Here is a 15175-nt window from a genome sequence, read left to right on the forward strand (position 1 = left end):
TCAAGACTAGGCTTTGTTTCCCCATTTGTGAGCTTCCCTATCTTGCTTACAGAGGAGGTTCTGGACTCTGAAAAGAGCAGTAGCGTGGGTGAGAAAGGCAGAGCTCCATGTTCCCCAAATGGAATCATGCCAGGATGCATTAGCTTTGGTATATTTCTTGAGGAAAGTTCAGACCAAATGAAAAGGCTCCGTTTCTTAATTCTGGCAGCAGAACTGTAATATTGCTTTTACAACATCCTCTCAAATCTGAATAATGCTCAGAGGCAGTCTGCAGAATGCACTCTTTCACAACCAGGTTGTTTTCTCAAAAGCCAACACAATCTCTTCTAGGGGGTGAGGATGTCCACACATTTGGCAAGTAGTTCATCTAACTAGAACCACAGACCGTACCCTCTGAGGAATTCCTGGTCTACATGACTGAGTTACAGCAAAGCTGAATAAACACGCACACGGGGATATTTGGCTCAGAAAGGCCATGGGCTTTCCCCTTCTTTTAGGGTGAAAACGTCTTGTTTACCACAATAGTATGAGAAGATGAGGGATTTTCTTGTGATTGAGAGTTCTTATTCCCTTAAGTCTCTGAAAAATGCAAAGTGTTCTGCTCCGCTGCCGAGAGCATGGAGAGCATAAGTCTGTGTAGCACTTGGGTCAGCTATGTTTGGAGGGGCACTTTCTTAGCTGTCTTCTTATTTTTACTTTTTAAGTAAGCTTTTCTGACTGTGTAAGCAGCCTACAGATGAATAAATAGAAGATTATCAGGACTCCAGAAGCCACCTCATTGCCCCTTCCTCGCACTGCCCTCATCTCCCAAGGGTTACCACTATCCTTGACCTCCAACACCATAGATTATTTTTGCTTTTTAAAAATCCATACAGAAATGAAACAATACGCTGTTCTTTGCATGTCTGGCTGCTTTTGCCCAGCATTATGGGTGTGACGTTCATTCATGCTGAAACAATAGTAATAGCTCACGCACTGTGATTTCTGCTTAGTATTCCATGGTATGTATATAGCACAATTTGTCTGTTTCTCTGTTCATGGACATTTGGGTGATTTTAACATTGGATTTTAGCTGTCTTTTGATGTGCCTCTGCCTGTGCACAGAGAGTGTACCTAGGGTGGCACATAAATGTCTGTGCCTATGTGTGACCTCATTCTCTGCAGAGATATAGCAGCCAGAGAGCATAGGTTCTGAGGCTCGGGCCTGATTTCAAATACTCAGATTTCAGATACGCCCATCATTTCATGAGTATACTTGAACTTATCAAATCAGTTATGCCAAGTTTGTGTTTGGAGAAAGTGGTTTCTGCAGCTGTAAGACATGTAAATATACTTCTTACAAAAGTCTGTTCCTTCTACATGGGTATTTTGATGCTTTGTGATTTTCAGCTATGCATTAAGTATGTGTATTTAGAAAAAGCTTAAACTGCATATAAAACCAATTCAAGTTATTTATACAGAATTTGAGCACAGCAAACTTTTACATGACTGATACAGAGAACATTTTTACCCAGATTCTACTTGCCCATCTTAGTTGGGTCATCTTGCTGAAGTATATTCTCTTTATTACACATTATCCATTTTATAAAACTAAGCATTTGTTTACAAACGTGAAGTGAAATGTTTTTTGGAAAGAGCATGACTAGGTACAAAGTGTGTGGCTTTTGTTGTAAGTTTATATCTAACATGAGACTTTTACTTTTCATATTTTCAGCCATTAGGGATGAAAAAGTGGTTCATCTTTCTTTATAGTATATGTATGAACCAAATTATTAAGGTGGTTTTTACTAGATTATTGACTACCCTTCCTCAACCCTGCTTGACTTGTGAAAAATCCTCAATTATGTTAGCCAGTACCAATAAGTAGCTGTGATAAATTATCCTACATGCCAACTAGAGGACGAACATGGCTCTTCCTAGTATAAAATGAGGCAAGCAACAAAATTACCAAGAATACTTTCCCCCTAAAATTACAAGCACTTTTTAATGGATTCAAATATGTGAACAAATATTTGGAGAATAGTCGTGTGTATTTGTTTTGAGTAAAACATATTTACAAGAGTCACCAATGAATTAGTAACACAATAATTAATTTACTATGCAGCTCTAGTTGGGAAAATGGCTTGAAATTGTAAAGATGTCTTGTAAAGAATGATTTAATGATTTAACAGAAAGTATTATCCCCTTTAAACTCGAATTTATGGAAAACCCTTCTGTGGTGTCTTCACGTGCCTAGCATGGTAATTTAGTGAGGAAAGAAGCACCATTAGAGGAGAGACAGACCCCCTCCACTCCAGGAGGGGAAGGTGGAGGGAAATCTCCCTGCATTATCAGCTCTTCCCTACTTTTCTTCAAGGAGCCCTTCTTGAGGCTCTCTCACCAGCCTGTCCTCCCCTATCTATCTTCACCTCCTATGGGGTAACTGGAAATGTGGCCGGAGGAGTGCAGACATATGTGCACATAACTTCCATCTGGGCCCAGATGGAGTCGAGGGCAAAGGCCACTTATGAGTGTGTATTTTCATTTGTGTCAGCGACCAGCTCTTGTGATAAAAATTCAAGCAGAAAAATCCCGATGACTTCCATGTTCTTGGATTAGTCAAATAATTGGCCATATACAGCCTGAGTTCCCTCCACTTCTCACTATGACCTTGGACAGTCACTTAGCCGGCCTAAATCTGGAAATGTGGATGACCACAACTCCCTTTGTTGCCTTGTGAAGCTCAAGCAAAATAATATCATTGGAAAGCTCTTTATAAGAGTAAAAAGAGTAAAGCATTATAATTTTTATTATACTTGAGTAAAAAAGTAGATTTTTTTTTTTCCAGCCTGAATTGTACCAGCTCTTCTGGCTCACTCCCTTCAGGGAGTCCTTAACTTAAAGGACTCCCTTCAGGTCCTTTAATTGGTTTGTGGAGTATGGATTTAGCCTGTTTGTATTCTGATATTTTGCATGTTTTTGGAACGGTAAAGATCGTGGTGTTCTATGGATTATACAGAGTTCTTATCCAGGCACAGTGGAAAAGCTTCATGTATTTTTAAATAAATGATAACAAAAAATTTACTATTTTAATGAGCCAACATATGGTCTTTAAGTGCCTGTTATGGACTCTGCTTTGTAAGATTTCTTTTTATTTTTTAGAAGCAACAAAAACATAAGAGAAAAGCTTCATGGTTTTGTTCCTGTAAAGTGTAATAGGAATTTCACCTGGGCTCCAGCCAAAAGATGTAGTTGGGTAGAAATTAGGAGTAAAATAGCTAGCCTGTGTTTGATCTCATTCAAGTTCTTCCCTCTGGTTTCAAAAAGCTGTGTGCAGGTGTAAGGAGAAGGACTTTGTAAGATTCATCACAGTGTTTTCTCCTAAGATTCCCCTGTGAGCCTTGTGATTCCCATGTGATTCCAGCTGATTCTCCCTAGAGGACCTGCCTAGCAATGATTCAAGGACTCGCGCAAGCCTGGAAGGATCTCTGTGCAGCTGGAAGCACATGCTTTCAGCTTGGGGAGGAATGATTGAGGCCAGGAGGTGACTGTGGTTTGCTGGTCGCCCTCGTGTCGAGGGGAGGGAGGATGCCTCACACCGTTTGCAAGGCTATATGGTGCTTCTTCCCAGGACAGGAGTGTGGCCAACTGCTTAACTGTTCAGTTTACTCGTTTTTAAAATGCAGCTGTAGTATTATCCATGCTGACAGTTGTTCCGAACATTCAGTGAGATAATACTTATAAAGCAATTAGTGCAGTGTCTGGCTAAGGTTAGCTTTTTAGCTGTTATTGCAGGTCTCCCATTTTCACCTGGATGGAGAGCTCTACCTTGAAGTTTCAGTGTCCTTGCCAAGTGCCACCAGACTCTCTCTGGAAGCTGCAGAGGTCTGATCCCATTGGTGAGCTATGGGAGAGGGTTACAGTACCCTCTGCAGATCTGCAAGATTCCCACCTTTGTCTTATTTCTGCTCATCCAGACCCATCCTCCATCTCCATCAGCATATTCACTTTTTTGAGCAGATGGTAGTTCCCAAAAGGCACGTGCATAATCTTCTGTAGGAACCAGCAGTCCCAGTCTTTGAAGGGATGACTGGGAGCGTATTTTAAAAACAAGCAACAATTCCAATCATTAGAGCAAATAAATATTGGTTGGCCTGGACTGGGCTCTTTCTTGTACATATGACAGGGAAATGGAGGTGAAAGAAAAAAGTCAAACCCTTTGCTTTAGCCTCTTCTGTGTGGGGAACTAGGGACGCTTTCCCAAGTGAAAGGAGCAATGCTACTTGTCCTGGGTGAGACACAATATGACAGTAACGTGCCCCCAAATTCATAAATGTTGGAGGGAGTTGACAGCTGGTATTTTAAGGGGAGATGATTTAGTGGCTAATTTTATTTAACTTGCTTCCTTTGCCAAGATCAGCTGCTTCTTTGCCCTGTGCCATTAAGTCCCAGGGGGTCCATAGGCAGCAATTTAGAAATCTATTCCCTTCCTGTGGCTAAGGTTCTCTCTACCACCATGGATTTTTCATAGAGAAAATAGAGAATCTAGAAACTGTATAACCAGAGACATCTTTAATGTTTCATCAAAGGCTGTCCTATATGAGTATTTATTTATACTTAGCCCTGAGTGAAAGGCCCCAGGAGGCTACAGCCTGAGCAGATTTAGTTCAATATCTGCAAAGGAATTTAAATAAGCTTACCAATGAAGAAAACGTCCTACATGAAGACAAAAAGTGGGGCTTAATTCTGGTTGACCTTGGGACAAAGACAGGCTGGAAACCATTCAACGTCAATGGCACAGCTAAGCAGCATGTACACATGGCTTTGTGAGTGTGGCTATGTGTAAACTGGGCCAGGCATGGAGGGAAGGAAGCTATAACCTCATGCAGTCTCCATGGCTGCATTAGACTGAGAGGAGGAACTGATGTTTTATAAGGGCAGATTTTAAAAATCAACACTTCAAAAAATTTTGACAATCTGGTTTAAGTAAAATCATAACAGATGAATATGAAAATGATATTGCTGGAGATTAAGAGTTGTATAATGGATATCCTGCTGTACATTTATGAATAATGCATCATTATCTATTATCTTTAAATCTATCCAGAATTAACAGCTTTGCAGATTATTTAGTATCTACGATTTAAGGGATAAAATCAATACATATATGTTTTGATAATCAATGATTATCAATTCATTAAAAACAAACACCAAGCCAACTTCAGTGAAACACTTAGAGGTGTCCTTGTGCTGGTTTCTTTCCTAAACTGGAGCTACCATGCTGGGATGATGTCTTCATAATCTATTTCAATATTTGGAAAAAAAAAAAAAGAAAAGAAAAAAGAAAAAGAAGAAGAAAGCAAAGACCTCCAGATCTAAGCAGGGAAAAAAAAAAAAAATTTTCTCCAGGAGTTTCAGTCTAAAGAAACAGAACTTTTTATTGTCCTTGGGGTTTTGCTGCTGCATCTCCTTGGCACTGTGGGTTGAACAATGATTGGTTTCCTTTGATAAAAAGTTCTACGGGAAAAGGACAGCTGAGTCAGGGAAGGCCACCAGGCCGTGTGACCCAGCAGTGCGGGTTTGGGCAGCTCTGGGAAGGAGCACAAAGGAGGCGCAGCCACTGCCTTTGCTTCCTGCTGTCCCCAGGGAAAGCAGCTGGCCCGGAAAAGGTGGCTATCTGCTCCGCTCGCATTTGGAATAATCTGTTTTTCCCCATTTCAACATGGATGACCAGGTAGAAAGGAGTTGAGCTTAGCTTACTGACAGCGTGGGAGTCAGGAGAGATTCCCCCACCCCCAAATCCTGTGCTGTACCTCTTTGTCCTTGAGTTTGTCTTCTCAAGGTGACCATATACCCTAATTTCAGAGTTATTATGTTTTCCCTCTCCCTCCACCTTTCCTTCCCTCTTTCTTTCTCTGTAATGCTGAGCTTTTGGCAAATACAACAAATAGACAACCCATTTGCAGCCAAAATGCAGAGTTTATGTGCATGTTGATTGTTTCTGATGAATGGATTGAAACCTCAGCTTCTCTGTGCCCTTGAGCAAAAAGAGCTGAACAAGTGGTGTGTTTCCACATTACATGTTGTCAAAATAACTAATTCCTCAGTTGCAGGATATTGTCATATATTGGATTCTGGGGCTGTAGCTCAGTTCACTCTCCTTCATAACCATTGCACACACTCTCCTGACCGTGTGTTACAGCTTTTTGTTTAGACCGATAGCTGGTTTCACAGGGGTTAGAGGCTTGTGTTTGAGAAATGTGTTTTGCATCGATTAAAATTTCTTAAAGGACACGCTTCAATTGAATGACAGGCTATTTTTAAATTATTTACAAGCCCGACATTTTACTCAAAGCAAATTGTCAACTAAATCTAGTTATCATTTAATCTGCTGGACCCGTTCCCCCTGAGCATACCAACCACCAAAAAGATTATCCCCTCAAATTATTGCTTTAGCGATTCAGTAGACACTTTTTGGCACCCCCCCCTCCTAGTACTAAATGGTGATAGGAAGGCATTGGTGAACTTTGGGGAACATTTGTTTCCAGAATTTCTCCAGACACAATTTTTCAGTTGCATTATTAAGGAAGGGCATGATGTGAAGGCTTTTTCTGGATTTAATTTCTACTATAATCATTCTACTGATACTATGGAAAAATTAGAGATTACTTTTCCACTTACCTTTTCTCCATGTTACTAATAATATAAGTTGACATTGTTTCCTTTGTAATCTTCTGTCATGTACGAATTGCTATTAAATATCATTAACACAGTTCCAGGCTCTTCTCCATCTCACTGCTTTTGCACTTTGATTCCCTCTGACTAGGACATTCTTCCCACTGAATTTTGCTTGGCTCTGTCCTTATTATCTTTCAGATCTTAGTTCAAGTATCAACTCCTCTGGGGGTCTTCCCAGGCCACCTTATCTAATGTTGCTTGCTTTCCTTAACACCATTGCGGTGGCCATCCATTACCATGTTACCTATTTAATGTGACTTATCTAAAATGCTCCTTTTTATTACCCTACATGATTACCATTTGCTTCTCTCAATAGAAGGTAAGCTCCATAAAATCAAGGATCTCATTTTCTTGTTTATTACTGTTTCCCAGTGCCTATAACAGTGCCTGGGATATAGTAGGCACTCAGTAAATATTTGTCACACAAATGAACGGATAAGTGCATGATTGTAGTCGGGAGACCTAGCTACATTTCTGCCTGTACTTTTGGCTTTTTGCGTAACTCTGGACCAACCACTTTCCCTTTGGATCCATTGATTTTCTGCAAACCCATAAAACTATAGGTTTCAGGATCACAGATATCTTAAAGATGACATAGTCATGAGGAAATGGAAGCCCAGAGAAGTTGAAAATCACCCAACTAGTAAGTAACAAACATGGGGTTTAAACCAGGTCTCCAGTTTCCTTAGAGCATTGATTTTCAACCAGGGCAGTTTAGCCCCTAGGTGACATCTGGCAATATCTGGAGACATTTTTGGATAACTTGGTGGGGATGGAGTGATGTATGTTACTAGCATTTAGTGAATAGAGGTCAGTGATACTGCTAAACATCTTACAAAGCACCGGATAATGTCCCACGACAAAGAATTATCCAGCCCAAAATGTCAATAGTGCCAAAGTTGAGAAACCCTGCTACATACAGCAATAACGAAACTTCTCCCTTCTGTTTGAGGATGAATGAGATAAGATCCATAGAGAGAGGCGTTTTTATAATTTTTTTAGTACAGAGTTATCAGTTGGCATTTTTTTGCAACTAAGTTTTAAAAATCTTCAAAATAAAAGTAGCCTTAGTATTTTTTGATTATAGAAATAGTGCATACTTATTGTAAAAGAATACAGTAAAACACAAAGGTATTAAGAAGAAAGAGAAAATCATTCATAATCCTACCACATGTAGATAAACATATAAGCATGTTGGTGTGTATTTTTCAAGACTTTTTTTCTATGCATACGTACATACAGATACACACTTTTTAACCAAAATGGAATAAAGTGTTTAATATACACTATTTTGTAATTTGCTTTTTTCACTCGACAAGATTTTGTGGGCATCCTATACGTCTATAAATATGAAGCTATGTTGTTATTTCTAAAGATTTCATAATATTTTGCTGTATGGATGATCTAAAATGTGTTTTACCCATCTCTTGTTGATGAGGATTTAGGTTGTTTTTGATGTTTTAATATTGTAGACAATCTTACAGTGAATATCCTTGTTCATTCATTCTTTGTTCATGCTCAATTACTTCCTTAGGTTAACCTAGTAGAGTGAGATTGCTGGGGCAAAGGAAATGTGACACATTTTGCCAAGTTGCCTGCCTGAAAGTTTGCCTGATTACTAATGGGAACCAAATAATTAGAAATCTTAGTATGCTGGAATTCTCTGTGCCACCTCACTTTCAAATGAGATGGAATTCACAAGGCAAAAAAATTATATTAGGCTTATTTCTTATCCTTTATGCGTTAGTATCAAAAATATTCATTCTCATCTACACTCATTTAAATTTAATTTGGGAAAAAATTATTTCAGAAAAGTGAAAGGAACATTCACTGAGTCCTACTATGTGCCATGCCACTATATACTAGGAACTTATTTTCTTCCAACAACCTACCTGTGTGTTAGGCCGTCTCTTCCGGCTTGCAGATGGGAATGCCGGGAATCAGATACTCCCACTCAAGAACACAAACCTTGTACCTGACAGAATCAGAATTTGAATGTGGTCCTTGCCTTTAAGAAGTTTATAGTCTACTCTAGGGCACAATGTGCCAGGGACACTTTCTATATCAATGCCATGTATGATGAGATTAATGTTCAAATTATGGCCATGAGTATCTTAAGATTTTATACCTGTAAAGAAATAATCAACTATAGTCAGGATATTGTACTTACCAAAGCAGGAAAGTAGATTAATATGTATTTGAAAAATACTTTCAGTAAATAATGCTGAAAATACAGAGACGTCCAATCCCTCCTTAGGAACCAAAAAAATTTATCATTTAGTTGAAGTTTGTATTTGATAAGTTCCTTATTTCAAAAGACCTCAGGATACTTACCAACCATTGACATACAAGATATACTGCTCAAGTCAATACCTACATCATAAATATAATTTCTTTCAGAACGCTGAGAAGCCAAGAAGATCTTTGAGAGAATATTGGGAAGCTCTCTTGCCTAAACATTTTCTTATGTCCTTTAATCCCCCCTCATCAGAATTCTTGTCTTCTCCTCAAGGACAAAAAATTGGGCAGGGCCCCAGCCAAGAGAGTGCAGACAGTTTCCGGGTGAGATTTGCAAGATGGGAGAAAACCCATCTGGGAAGAAATATCTTTCCATTGGCCTTTGTGGCTTGAAACCCTGCTTCATCTCATGACTCTGCAATCCACTTCTGGGTAATTCATTAGGGAAACACTCAAAGATGTACCAGTGTATTAATTACCACACTGTTTTAAAATAGTGAACTATTAGTAACAGAGTAAATGATCAAAACTAGGGGATAAATATAAGCTATGACATACATACTATGGAATAATATGCAACAGTTAACAGAATCTGTTCTGGATATGAGTCTTTTGTTAAATACTGGGTTGGCAAAAAATTCGTTTGTTTGGGTTTTCTGCAAGATGTTATGGAAAAACCGGAACAAACTTTTTAGCTGACCCAATATATTTCTTGTAAGTACCTTTTGTGGCTTGCCTTTTCACTCTCTTAATGGTGCCTTTTGATAAACAGAAATTTAAAGTACTTTAATTTATCACTTTATACTTAGAGCTTTTTATATCCTGTTTATAAAATCTTTTCACTCGGCATGGTCATTATTCTTTGTTTTCTTAAAAAAATTTATTGTTTTACTTTTCACAGTGAAATCTACAGTCTATCTAGAATTTATTTTTGATTATGATGTGAGGTAGGGGTTAAAATGTATATTTTTCCATATGAATATCCTTTTGACCCAACATGATTTACTGTAGAAACATTTTTTCCCCACTTTTTATCACTTCCAGCTTTATTTCAAATCAACTGATAGTATATGTGTGGAATTTCTGTTCTTTTCTATTGATCTATTTGTCTATCCTTATGCTAATACACATTGTCTTAATTAACTGAAGCTTTAAAATAGGCAAAAGACTTGAAGGAAGTCTTCATAAAAGTGGGTATCCAGGGCTTCCCTGGTGGCACAGTGGTTGAGAGTCCGCCTGCCGATGCAGGGGACGCAGGTTCGTGCCCCGGTCCGGGAAGATCCCACATGCCGCGGAGCGGCTGGGCCCGTGAGCCATGGCCGCTGAGCCTGTGCGTCCGGAGCCTGTGCCCCGCAATGGGAGAGGCCACAACGGTGAGAGGCCCGCGTATCGCAAAAAAAAAAAAAAAAAGTGGATATCCAAATGTCCAATAAACTTATTAAAAAGTGCTCACCCTTATTAATATTCAGGGAAAAGGTGTATTAAAACCATAATGAGATACCACTACTTATCTGCCAGGATGGTTAGAATGAAAATAACAAGACTGACAAAAAAATACCAAATGTTGGGCTTCCCTGGTGGCGCAGTGGTTGGGAGTCCGCCTGCCGATGCAGGGGACGCGGGTTCGTGCCCTGGTCCGGGAGGATCCTGCGTGCCGCGGAGCGGCTGGGCCCGTGGGCCATGGCCGCTGGGCCTGCGCGTCCGGAGCCTGTGCTCCGCAACGGGAGGGGCCGCAGCAGTGAGAGGCCCGCGTACCGCAAAAAAGAAAAACAAAAAACAAAATAAAACCCAAATGTTGACGAAGATGTGGAACAACTGGAACTCTCATATACTTCTGAATATACGTTGGTGCAATCATTTTCAAAATGTGTTTGGCAGTATCTACCAAGCTGAATATATGTATATTTTATCATTTAGCAGTTTCATTCCCAGACACATACTCAACAGAAATACTTACATACACATGCCAAAATACATATACATACATACATATGTATAAGAGAGTGGGTGGCAAATGTATTCATAATAAGCACTCCCCCCACCCCCCCGCCAAACAAATGTCCGTCAGTGGTAGAATGAGTAAATGATTTCTCTTATATTCAATCAATGAAAATGAACAAACTCTTGCTACCATACAAAACATGGATGGCTCTTACAAGGATAATATTGAAAGAAAGTAGTCACGAAAGAACACACTCTCTGTAATTCCATTGACATAAAGTACACAAACAAGCAAAACTAATATAAGATGATACATTTAGGTTAGTGACTGGGGCCTAGAAACAGGGAGAGGACATAGGCAGGATTCTTTGGTGATAGTAATATTGTATTTCTTGATTTTGGTGCTGGTTACTGGGGGAATGTTCAGCTTGCGAAAATTCTTTGAGCTATACACTAACGATTTGTGCCTTTCTCTTAGTGTATATTATTTTCAATAAATATTTATTTTTAAAATGAATCAGATATTTATATACTGTTGAGTACAAATTACTGAAATATATGTCTGTGTATATATATATTTAGCACTTTTATATAGTACCCACAAAATAATACCTTATGTTCTTTATGAACATATACATAAGTGCATATATATATATCTAGGGAGGGTATTAGGTGTTCAGCATATGTTGGTTCTTTAGAATCCAAACGATTTTACTGGACTCTATTCTCACAGTTCTGCTCGCATCAGTGTTGTGATCAAATTGGAGATGAGATCATTGGGTATATCCAGGTTTCCTAAGAGAGGGACTCTTAGCAAAAGGGGTGATCAGGGAACTCCTATTTTCCTAGCACTAAATGGAGTGGAAATTATAAATTGACCAAAAATTGAAGGATCCTTGAGTACCAGTTGATCATGAATAATCTTAGGCATTGTACAAACTACTTTAACACTTGCTATCAACTTTAACCAGAAAAACAAAAAACAAAAAAAAACATTGAAGATCAAGTATTCAAAAAGGCATCTATAAAGAGAAGCAACCAAATTCTAAAAAAAAATGGGTGCTCTTTTACAAACAACTAGAGGAAATTCAATCGTACCAATTTTTAGGTAGTTTGGGAGAATAAACATAGGGCCAACATATATATATTTGAGAACTGTAGAAAATGAAAATTTGCTATAAAAAAGGTGAAAGTCAGGACAGCCAATTGAGAAGGATTCTCTGTGCATCTATCTGTCTCCAGCTTCAGGAGGGTAAACGAGAACAAATGCAATTTGACTCTTGAAATGGGGTTCTGCATAACAACAAAGCCAGGAGTCCTACTGAAGCTTTCTGTGGATTTGGCCCCTGGGAAGACAGGTAAGGCCAGCGAGGGATCTCCCCATAGTTAGACAGCGTCTTCTCTTTTGGGGAGCTTTGGGGCCTGTGGGTCCTAGGAGTTCTAGGATGTATGGCAGCAGAGGAAAAAATGGGATCCAGGAGTATTAGGAGAAGCCCTTTTATGCTGGGGTGGAGGGAGGTCAGAAGGGACATTAGCTCATCTGTCAATTCTTTTGTTTGATTTTTGGAGGAGAATATAGCCAGTGATATTAATAAGTAATTAAAAATAAATCCCTCTATTAATGTAAAGGCTAGATTGGCTCTTTAGCCTTGGATGGTAGAGGCCTTGTATTAAATGTTTATACTGGAGAAAGGGCCATCTTGTGTTCTGGATGACAGACCTGCAGAGGGTAAAAATGCCTTAGAGGTCATGAGTTCTCAGCCCAAGCTGTCTATTAGATTCACCTGAAGGACTTTTACAGCACTGAAACTGAATCTCAGGGGTAAGGGCCAGATATTTGTATTTTTTAAATGTCCCCAGTGGATTCTGATGCCTGATGTGGGTTGGGAACCACTGATTTATTCGGTCCATTGATTTTCATCTCTCTAGGACTCTGTGGCCTGCCACAGAAGTTTCAACTGAGACGCCCCACTTGATTCTGCTTTATGGTGTCATAATTTGAAGAAAGGGTTCTATTTCTAAAGGCTAAAATATTTAGGACCACTGATGTAGGCTAATGAGCTTCTAGACTTTCCTCTCCCTTCACCTGAATTTGTCAGGTTGATCATTTGGCAGTAATCTCATGACGAGATTGAAATACCTAACAGCCATCTCAGGTTGGACTCTTCAGAAACAGATACTGAGCTGGAGTTTCCAGAGCAATATGCTCACTGGGTTCAACACCTGTAGAGGGGGGGACCCGGGAGCAGATTGGGCAGAGGAAGAAGCCCAGCTGTGATGCAGGCCCAAAAGGCCTGGGCCAATTTCACCAGGAGTGTTGGAGTGAATAGTGCCCATTGGAGTCATGCTCAAGTGGGCAGCTGTCTCAGGCAAGGGTTGTGGGCCGTCGGGAAAGAGGGTGACCTCGGGGAGGAGGGTCTCTGCAGCTGAGGCAGACCCCAAAACAGCTGACAGCTGGCACACGACTGCTGCCAGCTATCCCATCAAATCCTCCCTTGAAGGAGAATCTGGGCAGCACATCTGTGGCTCTACAAGACAGGTATGAAAATTTCGGGGGGTACGGAATGCCTGTGGACTGAGGATCTCTGATTCAAGAAGAGGAAGGTACTCACAAGGGCAGCACAAGCATCGTAAACCAGGCTCATGGCAATGGGACCTGGGAAAGGCTCCTGTAGGGACAAAGAGAGGTGATGTGAGTTGGAGAAGAAACAGCGCACCTCTCCTCTTCCTGGGACACCTCACATGGTAGACCTCCTTTCCATAGCTTCCTCTTGAGGATAAAAAGGAAATTTTAGGACTGGGGTGGGGTTAGATAACATTCCAGAGGATGTGGTTGGTAACCACTAACTTTAGTATAAAGGAATTTGGATTGTTGCACGTCAGATTGAGTCTGCATCTATCAATCCCCTTGCATAGGCTACCCTCTGTGTTAGGTATTTTTGAGCACAGTCCCACCCGCCCATATTCTCATCTTAATCAGGTTGTCATGACAATTACCGTTGGAGTGATTTTCTTCATTTTTCAACTTACCTACTTGTTTATTTAAAAAGTAAATATAGAAGACAGAGTTTTTCTGAAATGAAAACAATAGAATCCCTAGAATCTTGTCACTAACGTGCCATATCTTGTTCTCATTCTGTTTAAAAGATACACTGTTATCAACACCTTAATTATAATTGTAAGATAAATCTTTATGAGCAGGAATGCCTTTAGCTATGTTTTAATTTTAAGAGATATAGCACAGCCCTTTTACAGTGGTTGAGTACATTAGATTGAGAGCAGTGAACAAGATTGGTGGTTTATATCAACCTCCAATGACCAACATAGATTAGAAAAGTAAACATACACTGTTTTCTACTACAAACCACAACATATGTAGTTTCCCATAGTGAACATTTATAGTTTCAAAGCCATAACAGTTCTTAGAACTCTTAAAACAAACTTTTTAATATCACAAGAAATCTCTTTGCAGTAAGAAATAGGCTTAGGCAGAAACTTTAAGTACAGACAATGGATTGATGCAGCTTACATTATGGTAACTGGTATGTAAATATTCAATAATAATTTTCTTAACCATTTATCAAGATGTAATTTCTAACTGAAAGATTTGTCTACTCAAACTACCTGTGTTGACTGCCTCCCAAGCTTTCCAGTTTTCTCATTAATCTGCTCACTGAAGCTTGTAACTTCTGGCTTCGGTTATCATTTCTAGCCAGAGGTAGGTAAAAGAATATGGAGCCTATTAATTCCTGTTGCCTCACTAACTAGATTTTAGGTTTTGAATAAGCTATCTGTTATGCACATTCTCATTAGGCACAAGCATAGACATTAGAACAGGCCCTGAGGCAGTGGCCTTAGGCAGGGGCAGATCCTACAAATGGCATGTGAGTGGATGGACACCCCCAAACCCAACCGCCATCCTGTGTTTCTGATAAGCAGGGTAAAGAGAGGGTCAGGACCAGAGCTGGACAGATGGTGGCAAATGTGAATGAGGGAGGGACTTTCCCAGAGCTATTGCAGGTGTCCCTGGGCCACCCCAGTCCTATGACCTCCAAATTATGTGCAGCATACAGTATGAAAGGGAGGCTGGTCATCAGGGGTGATATCTTTTGTTCATAAATGAAGGCTAGAGCCGGCAGGCACGTGGAGACGTTATGACTTTCATGGGCCCCGTGCCTGCCTCTGTGAGGGTCTAAGGGAGCCGTGTGTAGAGATGCTGTCCAGATGCAGTTTCAGAGTTCTGAGTTCCAAGTCTCAGTTCCACAAATTCAACATATCA

The sequence above is a fragment of the Lipotes vexillifer genome, unplaced genomic scaffold (assembly GCF_000442215.2).
Source record: "Lipotes vexillifer unplaced genomic scaffold, Lipotes_vexillifer_v1.1 scaffold341, whole genome shotgun sequence".
Classification (NCBI taxonomy): domain Eukaryota; kingdom Metazoa; phylum Chordata; class Mammalia; order Artiodactyla; family Lipotidae; genus Lipotes; species Lipotes vexillifer.